The sequence below is a fragment of the Lepus europaeus genome, chromosome 7, assembly GCF_033115175.1.
Source record: "Lepus europaeus isolate LE1 chromosome 7, mLepTim1.pri, whole genome shotgun sequence".
Classification (NCBI taxonomy): domain Eukaryota; kingdom Metazoa; phylum Chordata; class Mammalia; order Lagomorpha; family Leporidae; genus Lepus; species Lepus europaeus.
The window spans coordinates 76,793,343-76,809,740 of record NC_084833.1 but is presented as its reverse complement, the minus strand read 5'-3'; the positions used below and the strand labels follow the sequence as shown (position 1 = coordinate 76,809,740).

Below are 16,398 nucleotides of genomic sequence, written 5' to 3'. Positions count from 1 at the left end.
CTAAGTGCTTGGGTCCCTACCACCTACACGGAGTTTCAGACTCCTGTTTTCAGCTTGATCCAGCCCTAGTTGTTACAGGCATTTAGAGTTAATGGAAAATCAATTTCTCTCTCTCCTTCTCCCTGCCCCTTTCAAATAGTTCGTGGAAAATGTGTATTATCATAAAACTGTATATGGATTTAAAAATAATTGGGAACTACATAAACATACCTTTTCAATCTGTTAACTTTTTGAAGTGCTCCTGTACATGTCCTAGAATATTGTTAAAAATCTTTAGTTTCTAAGCCACTTCCCCACTCTATCAGCCTGAAAAATATTTGTCACTTTCTGGTTTCTGCACAGAGCTTCCCTTATAATTTTTATAATTTCCTATGAGCTCTCCTTCATCAAGGATACTTTTTTTAAAAGTTTTATTTATTTATTTGAAAGTCAGAGTTACACAGAGAGAAGAGAGGCAGAGAGAGAGAGAGAGAGAGAGAGAGAGGTCTTCCATCTGATTGTTCACTCCCCAATTGGCCACAATGGCCAGAGCTGTGCCAACCTGAAGCCAGGAGATCCTTCCAGGTCTCCCACACAGGTGCATGGGCCCAAGGACTTGGACCCTCTTCTACTGCTTTCTCAGGCCATGGCAGAAAGCTGAATCAGAAGTGGAGTAGCACCGGGTCTTGAACCGGCGTCCATATGGGATGCAGGCACTTCAAATCAGGGTGTTAACCCGCTGCGCCACAGCACCAGCCCCTCTCATCAAGGATTTTAATCATTATCTTTCTTCTCACTTCTCAATAGACTTCTAATTTTTGTTTACTTAAAAAAAAATCTGCAGTCCCATCCTTGTGCAATGTTGTCTCATGTGTTTGTAGCTCTGGCAGCTGACATAATGCTGGAATAATGCAGGTGTTTGGAAAATTTTTGATGCAATAAGTGAGTAAAAGATATAGATGATTGTGGTTTCTACATTATAATAGAGTTCACAGTTATTAATAATTTTGGACCTCATTTGTGAGATGTTACTGTGTGAGAGTGAATTTAGACTAAAACCAAAATCATTATAACAGTTTTAATTCAGAAGAAAAACAACTGAAATTTCTGTGACTCAGTATTTCTCAACCAGGAGTGATTTTGCTTCTCAAGGGACATTTGGTTGCCCCACAACTACTGATCACTAGTGCTTTGCCTACCTTAAAGGCAGCTTTTCTTCTTTCTACATCTTGTTCAAGTCCATCAATTTTTTTTTTTTTGACAGGCAGAGTGGATAGTGAGAGAGAGAGAGACAGAGAGAAAGGTCTTCCTTTTTGCCGCTGGTTCACCCTCCAATGGCCGATGCAGCCGGCGCACCACGCCCATCCGAAGCCAGGAGCCAGGTACTTCTCCTGGTCTCCCATTCGGGTGCAGGGCCCAAGCACTTGGGCCATCCTCCACTGCCTTTCCGGGCCATAGCAGAGAGCTGGCCTGGAAGAGGGGCAACCGGGATAGAATCCGGCGCCCCGACCGGGACTAGAACCCAGTGTGCCGGCGCCGCAAAGTGGAGGATTAGCCTGTTAAGCCACGGCGCTGGCCTAAGTCCATCAATATTTTCTTGTCTTTTCATTTTTTTCCATGCAAGAAAAGATTCTAGAGTGATTTTGGTAAACTTGGGCCTAGGGCAGAATGCGCTCTTTCAATAAAATCTTCTAATAAAATTTCAACTTCTTTCTTTTCTTTGTTTTTGTCTTTTTTCAACATAAATCCAGGAGGAAGTGCATGGTGATACATGCAATCATCGTCTCCTCCAGGGCAAACTCAAAGCCAGCCATACTTGTTTTCAATGGCTTCATGGAAATGCTTGCACACTATTTGAGTTTTTTTTTTTTTCTTTTCTGCTTCACAGTGCTTCTTGTTCACTACTTCTTCCAGCTTTTTCTCATCCAGTTATCCATAGTATGTTTCAAGTTCTTCATCTCTTGCATCAATGTAAACACTTCTCTTTTCACATTTTCTCTCCAGAGTCAAGTCATGAGAGAACTCACACTTACCTCCTTTAATACATTGCTTGAAGAATGCACACACCACGGACTTGGGATCTGCACCTTTACTAATTTTTTGAGCATGGACTACAGGCTTGTAGAATTCATTTAGTTCCTATAATTGTTTCTTCTTGTCATCTTTCTTCAATTTCTTCTCAGCTTCACTTTGTGCTACCTGACATGGATTTTGTTGACCAAATTTAACCTGATGAGTGACAGCTTTGATAAATGTCTGTTGCTTTGCTCCTTTCTTGTTCATTAGACCAAAAGTTGTGTCTTCAATAATCTTTTCCTTCTTTTTCTACTCCGTCTTTTTGCTGCCCCCAGCCTGAGCCTATTTCTTGGGGGGAATTATGGAGTCAGGTGGCACTGGCCAGACTTAAACACAGCTGGATACCATCGAGGGATCTGGCCCCAAGGCAAGAGGAGAAGGAAGATCTGGCGGCCATAGCCGCTGCACTGCACGGAAAATGAACACTTCATTCGCTGCCAAAACGTGGCCTTTGCTACAGGTCGGGGCACAGAGCATTTCAGCTCCCAATTTTAACTTTTTAAAAGGTCTCTTTTGTTTTCTCTTTAAAGATAAAAAAATCTTCCCATGACCCTAGTCCCAATGCTTACTTTACCTAATGCCACGTTCCTCCTCACTTCTCAGGCACACAACCCTAAATGAATTACTTTAATCTTTACATTCTAGCCCATTCCTCTGTCAGGAACATCCACAGGTTGCCTAGTGAATTCCCATCGATCCCTCAAACTTCTTTCCTGAAAGATTACATGCCTTGGCCCTGTATAAGGCTGAACATACATCTTGAATACTAGCCATTCTCCCTAATACATATCACATCCTCCGCCTTGCGGCGCTGGCACACTGGGTTCTAGTCCTGGTCCAGGCACCGATGCTGTCCCGGTTGCCTCTCTTCCAGGCCAGCTCTCTGCTTGGGCCCTGCACCCCATGGGAGACCAGGAGAAGCACCTGGCTCCTGCCATCGGATCAGCGCGGTGCGCCGGCCGCAGCGCGCCTACCGCGGCGGCCATTGGAGGGTGAACCAACGGCAAAAGGAAGACCTTTCTCTCTCTCTCTCACTGTCCACTCTGCCTGTCAAAAATTAAAAAAAAACAAAAACAAAAAACTGTCGTTAAATAACTTGTCTAACGTCAGCTATGTGTAGCACAAACCATTTCTTTCTCTGCAAGCAAAAATTACATGTAGATAGGACATAATAAAAATGCTTCACTAGTAAAAATAACTGTTAAGAAATAGTATCATTGCCTGCGGCGCCAGCACCCTGGGTTCTAGTCCGGTTGGGGCACCAGATTCTGTCCTGGTTGCTCCTCTTCCAGTCCAGCTCTCTGCTGTGGCCCGGGAAGGCAGTAGAGGATGGCCCAAGTGCTTGGGCCCTGCACCCGCATGGGAGACCAGGAGGAAGCACCTTGCTTCTGGCTTCGGATCAGCGCAGCACGCCGGCCGTAGCGGCCATTTGCAGGGTGAACCAACAGAAGGAAGACCTTTCTCTCTGTTTCTCTCTCTCACTAACTCTGCCTGTCAAAAAGAAAAAAGAAAAAAAAAGAAATAGTATCATTGGGCAAGGTATTCTGGCACTGTGGTTAAACCATTATTTAGAATGCCCACAACGCATGTCAGATGGCCTGGCTTTGAGTCTCAACTTAGCTGTTGATCCAGCTTTCTGCTAAAGCATTCTCTCTCTCCCTCTCTCTCTCTTTCATATATATATTTCAAGTTTTATATATCTATATATACTGAGCATTCATATACATATGAATATATATATGCCTATATAATATATATGTATATGTATGCCTATATTTAGGCATATATATGTGTGTATGTCTGTGTCTGTGTATATATCTCCTTGCATATATTTAACTAAGACAATATATATATACATATATATATAAATAAATAAAACATTTTAAAAAAGAAACAGAATATCCCTATTTCTAGTTCAAATGATGTTTGGCAAGTAGTCTGATTCATAATCTAAACATCTTGCAAAAAGAAAACACAGGGACAATATAAGTGAAGGAAACTAAAAGAACTTTAACCATAACTTTATCCTATGTATAGTCAGATATACAAGGGGAGAAAATTCTGTTTACAACTGGCAAAAAAATACTAACAGCTTATAATATCAAGAACTGTGTGGGAAGCATTATGAAAACACTAAAAACATGTTGGGTGATATACAAGATTATGTAAATGAAGACACTAAATATTTCAACTGTCACTTCACTGTTAATCAATTTATAAATTACTATAAACCTATTCAAAGTCTCAGTGACATTTTAACACATTAAAATCATTCACATAACCATCTGAATTACTGCACAAAGTAGCTAACAGAATTTTGAAAATGATGACATCAGAATTCACCCATGAAATTAAAACTTACACTGATTTGTTTTTTATTATAGTTCTGGGATAGACAGCAAAAGATAAAAGAAGTAACCCTTAAACAGATCCAAGTGTATCCAAAAACTTGTAAATAAATGAATTATACAAATGAATAAGAAGATATGGGTTTATTAACAACAGAAACATTTCACAATTGGGAGGAAAAATCAAGTCAACTCACTTCTTACTGTATGTCAACAGAAACTTTGGTCCATAAAACAGTCAAGCATAAATAAATAATGAGCAAAAACAACAAAAATAAATCTAGAGGTGAAGGAATACTTTATAGTTTGTCTATGGATGTGTACCTTCTAACTATAAAAGCCATGGAAGAAATTACAAAGAACTGGATTAATATCTTTACTACATTGTAGCATGTTGCTTTAATTTCTGAATGCTTAGCATGTATGAGGTATCATTCTACATACTTTCTACATGTATTAATTTGTTGAAATGTCATCATTCCACATGCATGTGATATAATTATAATGTTCATTAGATAGAGCAGAAAAGAAAGACAGAGTGTAAAATTAATTTGACCAAAATCACACAGCTCAGAGGTGTTGGAGCCAGAATTCAAACCCAGGCAGTGAGATAGCAGAGATTGTTTTTCATCATTGTACTCTTAGGACTGCTACAAAAATAGGTAAGATGTCTATATATCAAAACTAAAATAGGTGACCAGTCTGTGGTGCAGTGGCCCGCAGTGCTAGCATCCAATAAAGGTGCCCATTCTAGTCCCAGCTGCTCCTCTTCTATTACAGTTCTCTGCTGTCACCTGGGAAGGCACTAGAGGATGGCCCAAGTTCTGAGCCCGTGTATCCGCATAGGAATTCATGCTCCTGACTCCTGGCTTCAGATCCGCTGAGCTTTGGCCATTGTGGCCATTTGGGGAGTGAACCAGCGGTTGGAAGACCTTCCTCTCTGTCTCTCCCTCTCTCTGCAACTCTACCTCTCAAATAAATAAATAAAATCTTTAAAAACAAACTAAAATAGACTAAAATTCATAAAGTAAAAATCAGGTCACAAACTGTGAAAAGTGAATTCAATAAATATTACCACAAAGACAAATGAAAACTCAGTAGGCAATTACATGACCTCAGATATAAAGACTTAGATATACAACATAAACAAGAAATGAAATCTTACTAGTAACCAAATATTCAAATAAACCATCAATACATTATGTCTCACCAGAATAGAAAATATTTACTTCTGTACTCAAATTTTCTGGAAGCAATTATTCCATAGATAAGAATATTTTTAAGGTTCAATACTTCAAAACATTATATTAATTACCTGTCCTTTGGAGATTTTCTGAGACAGAGTTGTATAAGGGTAAATTCATAGAAGTAACATTGATGGAAACAAATTTCTCAAAATAATCTAAATATAAAATTATGGGTGAGCAAGTAAATCATATGACCTCTATAGCATGAGCTTCTGAACAACCATATTTCCGTGAAATATTTAATAATGTGAGTAAATCTCCCTGATAGAAAATCATTTGAGATGTTACAAAAGTCATCCTATAGAGGCCAGAAAGATGTTTTAAGGAGGTCTAATAGCAAATGAATTTTCAACTGTGATCTTTTCTGTTTTGTGCCTACAGCCCTGGGACAGCTTTGAATTACTAACACGGTGTAGGATGTTCATTCTCCACTAGTTGATTGGCATCCTGTGTTAGGTTCTGGAGAAGTCATGGAAACCAGAAGGAAAATGGAAAAGTGAAACTCCCTGTGTCACCCATGGCCAAGTCTCTCCAATCCCTTCTCTCCACTCTCATTGCCACTAAATGTCACTTGTGCTGTGATACCAGATCCTTAATTAATCTCCTCCTTCCCATACCTTCCTCCCATCCATCCCTCCTCTCCCTCCTCCTCATTTTAAGCAGACATTTTTCATTCTAATCTTAGATCCTTGTAAAAATAATTTCCTAAGTACCTAAAACTGAAAGCCAAAGTAAAAGAATGCTTGAAATTTTTAACAAGGCCTTGTTGCTAAGCAACTATTTCCTTTTTCTCTAAGTATACAGGATATGACATTGTTTGGAACATGTTTTCAGGACTCACCTTTATACAAAAGAGCAAAGCAGGGGAGCAGGCAGGAGGGGAGGGAGGAGGTGGCAATATAGAACCCTCTAGATTAAAAAATGTAAAGATATAATATGAGAGGTAGGGAAAATCAAAAGATCCCATTGTGGACGTTTCAACCCACTACCACCACATGGGGCACAAAACTTTCAAATGCAACATTTCTTATATTGACTTGATTTTTATGAGAACAAACATATGATTATAAGCATACTCTCACCTTCATTATGACCTGCATATTTCTTCTCTATGGCAAAATTAAATGTACTGTTGACATCTTTTTATAGTCACATAATAAGAAAACAAAGAAATACTATGGTTGCTCTTGTTCACCAGATACCACACACTCTAATTGCTCAGACTTTCCAACTCTCAAGACCAGTAGGTCTCAGTTATGTCCCTGCTTCTGTAGTCTTGTCCTTGGACCCTAAGAAAGTCTACCCAAAAAGTGCAATGTTCTCTACTTGCCAGAACAAATTCACAACTTACTTTCTACTCTATTCCCAAGAGTATCCATTTTATTTGACTGAGGGGAAGGACCCTGTTTAGCTTTTGCTAAACATGGGCAAATCTTAGCAGGATATATATAAACCTAAATAGACAGAGATGCTTTACTCTCGCTAGCTTGATTGCTCTAGTGAAAACTGCACCATTAGGATCACACATAATCCAAGACTTGTGCATATAGTTAGAGAGAATGAGGATGACATGGCCATTCAGCTTGCTGTTGATTCTCTGACTTGGTTGTCTCTAGTCTATAAAAAAAGAAGTTCTATAACTGGCCCAGTTTACTCACCAGAGATTGCACTGGATTTGGGAATCAGGAACTTAGTCCACGTTGAAGTTCTACTTGCCTATAAACAGGATCTTTCTGTGCATATATTTCTCTTTAGGCTCTGCAGAGACAGATGAATGGTTGAAGTCAGTGTTTGGAATTCACTGGCCAAACACTTACAACCTTCATTACCATCCTAGCTCTGTCACTGGTGGAGAAAGGAACTTGATGGGATCCGAAGATCTGAGCTTAAGCCCTGGCTTCCCCGTGAATAAGTACTATTATCTTGGATACTGTTTAATCTTGGTGTCTCTTTTTCTACAGAATGACTCATACTTACAGAAACATAAATTCTGAATGTCAAGAATAATAACTAAACAATATATTCAAACTCAAATTAAGAAACAAAATTCCAAGCATGCAAGAAGCCACCATATGCCCCCATATGCTCTTTTCCAGTGGCATTTCCCTGCCATCTCTTTCCCTCAGTATGTAATTATTTTCATAACTTTTACTTTGATCATCCTGAAACTTCTTTATTTATTTTTTTTTTTGGACAGGCAGAGTTAGACAGTGAGAGAGAGAGCGACAAAGAGAAAGCTCTTCCTTCCGTAGGTTCACTCCCCAAATGGCCGCTATGGCCAGTGCTGCTCCAACCCGAGCCAGGAGCAAGGTGCTTCCTCCTGGTCTCCCATGCAGGTGCAGGGCCCAAGCACTTGGGCCATCCTCCACTGCCTTCCTGGGCCACAGCAGAGAGCTGGACTGGAAGAGGAGCAACCAGGACAGAATCCAGCGCCCCAACAGGGGCTAGAACCCGGAGTGCTGGCGCCGCAGGCGGATGATTAGCCACGTGAGCTGCGGCCAGATTCTTAATTTTTAAGCATAACTTCAAACTGACAATTCATTCAAGGAAACTCTGTGTGCCCATTTTCCAGACTTAACATTTGTTTACATTTTGTTTATTGGCTCCATCTATTCCTTTATGCATAATTTGACAATAAATTGGAGATTTTTGCATTTACAACTGTTTTCCAAAAAGAAATATAGCATGTATATAATTTCTTAACAATACAAATATGATCTTTCATAGTAAGATACAGTTACTCAAAATCAAAAATTTATTAAGGCCTATTTTTAAATTGCATTATATGCCCCAATAACAGTCTCAAAATTTTTCCTACATTCCAGGATCCAATTCAGGATCACATATTTCATTTATTTGTCACATGTCTGCTAGTCTCCTTTAATTTAGAAACATTCCCTAGTCCTTTGTCACGTTCTTTTTTTTTTTTTTTTTCCTTTGAGCCTAGAGGTTTTAAAGAGGACAGGATAATTAGTTGTCACATTATTTCTCAATTTGACTTAATCTGATATTTACTCATGGGTAGATTTAAATGACAGATCCTTTGTGCTGGGTCTTTGTTTGGTTTTGCTATCAGAGTAATCTGGCCTCATATAGAGTTTGGCAGAGTTCTATCCTTTTCCGATATTTTAGAATACATTGAAGAGTATTACAGTTTGTTCCTCTTTAAATATTTTGTAGAATTCAGTTGTAATGCTATAAGGTCCTGGACTTTTCTTTGATGGTAAACTTATTGATCCAATCTCATTACTTGTTATTGACCTGTATGGATTTCAAATATCTTTTTGATTTAATCTCAGTAGTTTGCATATGCAGGAATTTACCAAAATCATCATGATTTTCCGCCTTGTTAGCATATGGTTGCCATAGTAATTTCTTAGGATTCTTTGCATTTCAGTTTTATCAGATGAAATGTCACCATTTTATCTCTAATTTTGTTTTTGTGGATTTTTTTCTTTTGTTAGTGTGGCTAAAGGTCTACCTATTTTATCTTTTTAAAATAAACTGCTTTTGATTTTGTGAGTCTTTTATATTCTGTTTTGTAATTTTGATGAGTTTATGTCTGCTGTTATCATTATTATTTCTTACCTGCTAATAATTTGGGGATTGGTTTGTTCTTTTCTAGTTCCTTGAGATACATCATTAGATTGATTATTTGAAATAATTCTATTTTTCTTTCTTTTTTAGAGTATATAAAGAGCGGTGTTCCTCAGGAGTATACATAAGGGCTAGAAACAATAATCAAATTTTAAGATGTCAATTTTACTCATATACTTACATTTTTGTACTATTTGTATTTGCTCCCACAAATCAGAGCAAACATGATATTTTCTAATAAGCCCATCTGTTCTAGTACACTTATTGTGCATTTATTGCTGTAAACTTGCCACTGTTCATTAAAAACTTGCCTCTTAATACTGCTTTCGCTGCATCCCACAGATTCTGAAATGTTATATTTTAATTTTTGTTTGTTTCAAGGAATTTTATAAATTCCTTTTGAATTTCTTCAAAGAGCCATTGATTATTCAGGAGTATGTTGTTTGATTTCCTTGTGTTTATAAACTTCCTATTGTTCATATTACTGATTGCTAGTTTTATTTCTTTGTGGCCTGAGAAGATACATGGTATGATTTTGAGATCATTTTAATTTACTGAGACTTGACTTGAGGCCTAATATATGATCTGTCTTGGAAAATGTTCCATGTACTAATGAAAAAGAATCTGTATTCTATAACCATTGAATGAAATGTTCTGTAAATGTCTGTTAGGTCCATTGCTCTATGGTATGGATGAACTCTGACACATTTTTGTTGATTTTCTGCCTGGATGATTTGTCCATTGATGATGGTAAGGTGTTAAATTCCTTCACTATTATTGTATTGGAGTCTGTCTCTCTCCCTTTAGGTCTAATAATGTTTGCTTTATATATATATATGTGTGTGATCCTTTGTGGGGTGCAAATATATTTGATATGTCTTCTTGCTGAAATGACACCCATCAATAAGCAATGTCCTTTGTCTCCTTTTATAGTTTTTCTAATGCTTTAGATTTATTATAGATGTTTCTTCTCTGAATATCATACAAAATAATAAATGTGTTCAACAGGTTTTTAAAAAATTCAATAACAACACAACACACAATCTATTCAAGTTATTGGAAAAGGACTTGAACAGTATTTTTCAAGAGAGGAAATTCCAATGTCCAACAGACACTTGAAAAAATGCTCAGGATCACTAGCCTTCAGGGATGCAGATGAAAACCACAAGGAGTTTTCACCTCACCACAGTTAGAATGGCTCTCACACAGAAATCAAGAACAAATGCCAGCAAAGATGTAGAGAAAATGGTATCATAATCCACTTTTGATGGGAATATAAACTGATACAGCCACTGTAGAAGATGGCATGGAAATACCTCAGAAATCTAAATATAGACCTACCATATGACCCAGCCATTCCACTCCTGGAAATGTACCCAAATAAAAAGAAATCAGCATCTGAAAGAATGATCTGCACCCTATGTTCACTGTAGCTCAACTCACAATATTTTTTTTTTTATTTGACAGGTAGAGTTGCAGACAGTGAGAGACAGAGAGAAAGGTCTTCGTTCCGCTGGTTCACTCCCCAAATGGCCACTATGGCTGGTGCTGCACCAATCCGAAGCCAGGAGCCAGGTGACTCTTCCTGGTCTCACATGCGAGTGCAGGGGCCCAAGCACTTGGACCATCCTCCACTGCCCTCCCCAGCCACAGCAGAGAGCTGTAGTGGAAGAGGAGCAACTGGGACTAGAACCCAGTGCCCATATGGGATGCACTCAATTCACAATAAATAAGATATGGAATCAACCCAATTAAAGAAAACCATAATGACATAAATGAAAAAATTTCCCATGAAATTGAAATTTTAAACAGATATCAAAATGCAATATTAGAAATGAGGAATTCAATAGATCAAGTAAAAGATGTGGTGGAAAGCCTTAACAGCAGACTTGGTGAGGCAGAACAAAGAATACTGAGCTAGAAGACAAATCCATGGAAATCTTTCAGTCATATAAAAAAAGAAAAAGAAAAATTTAAAAACTTAAAAACAGTGTTGGAGTTTTAAGGGATACCATCAAAGAACCCAACATACAGGTCTACAGGTCTTAAGGTTACTGAAGGCATGAACATAGAGAATGAACTAGAAGGTCTATTTAGTGAAATAATTACAAGAAACTTCCCCAATTTGGAAAAAGAAAGGGACATCCAAGTATAGGAAGCACAGAGAACGCTTAACAGACATGACCAGAAAAGATTTTCACCATGACACATTGTAGTTAAACTTTCCACAGTAAAACATAAAGATTCTAAAAATGTGCATGAAACACCAGATTATTTTCAGAGGATCACCAAATAGACTCATAGCTGACTTCTCATCAGAAACTCTACAGGACAGGAGAGAATGCTGAGACATAGTCCAAGTCTTAAGAGAAAAAAAAAATTGCTAACCCAGAATATTGTACCCTGCAAAGATCTCATTTATGAATGAAGGTGAAATAAAGACCTCCCATAACAAAGAGAAATTGAAAGAATTTGTTGCCACTCATCCAGCCTTACGAAAATACTTAAGGATGTGCTACACACAGAAACACAGAAAAATAGCCATCATTATGAAAGAAGGTGAAAATCACCCAGTAAAAGTACCAAGGAAATCCAAAGTAAACAATAGGAATATGGAAATATGGCAGGGCCAAGTTGTCATTTATCAATAGTCACCTTAAATGTAAACAGCCTCAATTCTCAAGTTAAAAGATACAGATTGGACTAATGGATTTTTAAAAAATCTATTGGCTGCCTACAAAAACACATCTCACAAACTAAGATATACACAGACAGAAAGTGAAAGCATGGAAAAAGATATTCCATGCCAATAGAAAGCAAAAAAGGGCAGGTGTTGCCAGCCTAATATCAAAGTAGACTGTAACAAAATGTTAAAAGAGATGAAGAATGGCACTATGTAATGATTGAGATCTATTCAACTGGGAGACGTGACTCTAATAAATGTATATACACCCAATTATATGGCACTAGGTTTAAAAGAAATTCTCTGGATCTAAAGGGAGACATAGACTCCAATACAATAGTAACAGGGGACCTCAACACAATGCTTTCATCAATGGACACATCTACTAGACCTAAAATCAGTAAAGAAACAACAGAGCTAATTGATACTATGAATAAAAGGGACCTAACTGATATTTACAGAAATTTTCATCCTACAGTTGCATAATACACATTCTTCTCAGTACATGAAATTTTCTCTAGGATAGACCATATTCTAGGCCTAAAGCAGGTCTCAGAAAATTCAAAAAACTTAATCATACTATCCATTTTTTCTGACCACAATGGAATAAAGCTGGAAATCAACAATACAAGAATCTCCAGATCATATGCAAACACATGGTGACTGAACAACATGTTCCTAAATGAACAGTGTGTCATAGAAAGAATCAAAAAATTTCTGGAAATGAAGATGGCAATAAATCATACGAAAACTTATGTGATACAACAAATGCAATGTTAGTAGGGAAGTTTTTTAGCAATTGGTGCCTATGAATGAGCTATCAATGCATCTCAAGGATCTAGAAAAGTAACAACAAAGCAAATCCAAAATTAGTAGGGAGAAAGAAATAACTAAAATTAAGAGAAAATTAAACAAAATTAAATAAAAAATACAAAAGATTAACGAAATAAAGAGCTGGTTTTTTGAAAAATATGTAAGATTGATACACCACTAGCTGAAACAACAACAACAACAACAAAAAGAGAGAGAAAACCCAATCAATAAAATCAGAGTTGAAAGAAAGAAATTTAACAACACATACCACAGAAATAAAAATAATAATAATTGAAATTACTACAAATAGCTGTATGGCAATAAATTGGGAAACCTACAAGGAAAGGACAGATTCCTAGACACATACAATATACAAAAATTGAGACATTAAGACATAGAAAATGTAAATAGACCAATGACCAATAAGAAACTGAATCATTATAAAGACCCTTACAAGGAAGAAAAGCCCAGGACTTGACAGCTTCACTGCTGAATTCTACCAAACATTTAAAGAACTAATTCTGATTCTTCTCAAGTTATTCCAAACAACTGAAATGGAGGGAATCCTCCCAAACTCCTTCTATGAAACCTGAATCACATTAATTCCTAAGCCAGAAAAAGATACAAAAGAGAAAAAGAACTATAGACCAATATCCTTGATGAACATAGACGCAAAAATCCTCAAGAAAATACTAGCTAATAGAATTCAACAACACCTCTGAAAGATCATTTACACAGACCAAGTGGGATTTATTCCTGGTACACAGGGATGGTTCAACATTCACAAATCAATAAATGTGACACATTGAATTAACAAACCAAAATTATATGATTGCCTTAAAGGATCCAAGAAAGCATTTAATAAAATACAGCATCCTTTCATTATGAAAATCTTAAGCAAATTGGGCATAGAAGGAACATTCCTCATCACAATTAAGACAAGTTATGACAAACCCACGGCAAGCATCATATTGAAGGGGAAAAGCTGGAAACATTTCCCAATAATATCTAGAACCTGGCAAGGGTGCCTACTGTCACCATTACTATTTTATATAGTCCTGGAAGTTTTAGGCAGAACCATTAGGCAAGAAAAAGAAATCAAAGGTCTACAAATTGGAAAAGAGGAAATGAAACTATCCCTATTTGCAGATGGCATGATTCTATGTATAGGCGATCCAAAAGACTTCACTGAGAGACTATAGGAACTCATAAAAGAGTTTGGTAAGGTGGCAGGATAAAAAATCAACATAGAAAAATCAGTAGTCTCTGTATAACACAAACAATTCCATGGCTGAGAAAGAACTTTTAAGATCATTCCTATTCACAATTTCTACAAAAAAATTAAATACCTTGGAATAAATTTAACCAAATATGTTGAAGATCTATACAATGAAAATTACAAAACATTAAAGAGAAATGGAAATCATTCCATGTTCATGGATTGGAAGAATCAACATCATCAAAATGCCCATATTACTGAAAGCAATTTAGTGATCCAATGTGATCCAAATCAAAATACCAATGATATTCTTCTCAGAACTATAAAAAATGATGCTAAAATTCACATGGAAATACAAGGGATCCCGAATAGTTAAAACAATGGCATACAACCAAAACAAAGCAGGAGGCATCACAATACCTGATTTCAAGATAAACTACAGAGCAGTTATAGTCAAAACAGCCTGGTACTGGCTCACAAACAGACACATAGACCAATGGAACATAATAGAAACTCCAGAAATCAAGTCACACATCTTCAACCTACTGATCTTTGACAAAGGAGCTAAAAACAATCCCTGGAGTAAGGTCAGTTTCTTCAACAAATGGTCCTGGGGAAACATGATCTCCAGATTCAGAAGTATGAAACTAGACCCATACTTTACACCTTACACAATAATTCACTGAAAATGGATCAAAGACCTAAATCTATGATGCAATACCATCAAATTTCTATAGAACTTTAGGGAGACTCTGCAAGACATTGACATAGGCAAAGACTTCTTGGAAAAGACCCCAGAAGCACATGCAATAAAAGCCAAAATTGACAAGTGGTATTACATCAAGCTGTAGAACAGTTCTGCACTGCAAAAGAAACACTCAGAAAAGTGAAGAGGCACCTGACAGAATAGGAGAAAATATTTGCAAACTACACAACTGATAAAGGGTTACCATCCAAAATCTATAAAGAGCTCAAACAACCACAAATAATCCGGTTAAGAAATGGGCAAAGGACTTGAATAGGTACTTGAATAGGAAATTCAAACAGCCAACAAACACTTGAAAGAAATGCTCAGAATCTGTAGCCATCAGGGAAATGCAAATGAACACCACAATGAGGTTTCACCTCATCCCTGTTAAAATGGTTCTCATAGCCGGCACCACAGCTCACTAGGTTAATCCTCCGCCTTGCGGCGCCAGCACACCGGGTTCTAGTCCCAGTCAGGGCACCGATCCTGTCCCAGTTGCCCCTCTTCCAGGCCAGCTCTCTGCTGTGGCCAGGGAGTGCAGTGGAGGATGGCCCAAGTGCTTGGGCCCTGCACCCCATGGGAGACCAGGAGAAGCACCTGGCTCCTGCCATCGGAACAGCGCAGTGCGCCGGCCGCAGCGCGCCTACCACGGCGGCCATTGGAGGGTGAACCAACGGCAAAGGAAGACCTTTCTCTCTGTCTCTCTCTCTCACTGTCCACTCTGCCTGTCAAAAAAAAAAAAAATGGTTCTCATAAAGAAATCATCAAACAACAAATGTTGGCAAGGATGTGGGGACAAAGGTAACCTAATCAACTGCTTGTGAATGTAAACTGGTCCAGCCACTGTGGAAGACAGTATGGAGATACCTCAGAAATCTGAATATAGACCTACTATATGAAACATCCATCCTACTCCTGGAAATGTACCCAAATGAAAAAAAATCAGTATCTGAAAAACTGATTTGTACCCCATGTTCATTGCAGCACAATTCACAATAGGTAAGATATGGAATCAACCCAGATGTCCATCAACTGTTGATTGGATAAAGAAATTATGGTACATATACATTATGGAGTATTAGTTTGGCTGTGAAGAAAAAAGAGAAGAGAAGAGGAAGGAGAAGGAAGGAAGGAAGGAAGGAAGGAAGGAAGGAAGGAAGGAAGGAAAAGAGAGAGGGAGGAAGGGAGGAGGAGGGGAGGGGAAGGGAGGGGAGGAGAGGAGTGGAGAGGAGAGGAGAGGAGAGGAGAGGAGAGGAGAGGAGAGGAGAGATCTTCAACTTAGTGTAGGTTTACTATATGTTCATTAAGAAAACTGAAAATAGATCTTTGTAAAAATTAAGAGGAGGGGGCAGCACTGTGGCATAGTGGGTTAAAGCCACTGCCTGTAGCACCGGCATCCCATATGGGTGCCGGTTCTAGTCCTGGCTGCTCCTTTTCCAATCCAGCTCTCTGCTGTGGCCTGGTAGAGCAGTGGAAGATGGCCCACATCCTCCCATGTGGGAGACCCAGAGGAAGCTCCTGGCTCCTGGCTTCGAATAGGCTCAACTCCAGCCGTTGGGGCCATCTGGGGAGTGAACTAGCAGATGGAGGACCTCTCTCTCTGTCTCAGCCTCTCTAACTCTTTCAAATAAATAAAATAAATCTTTAAAAAATTAATAGTGGAAATGTGAATGAGCATAGAAAGGAGG

General features: G+C 38.1%; 1 pseudogene; it reads right to left on the bottom strand.

The window, feature by feature from the left end:
* Positions 1–1,103: 1,103 nt before the first annotated feature.
* LOC133763854 (zinc finger CCCH domain-containing protein 15-like) lies at positions 1,104–9,290 on the bottom strand (annotated as a pseudogene).
* Positions 9,291–16,398: the final 7,108 nt, after the last annotated feature.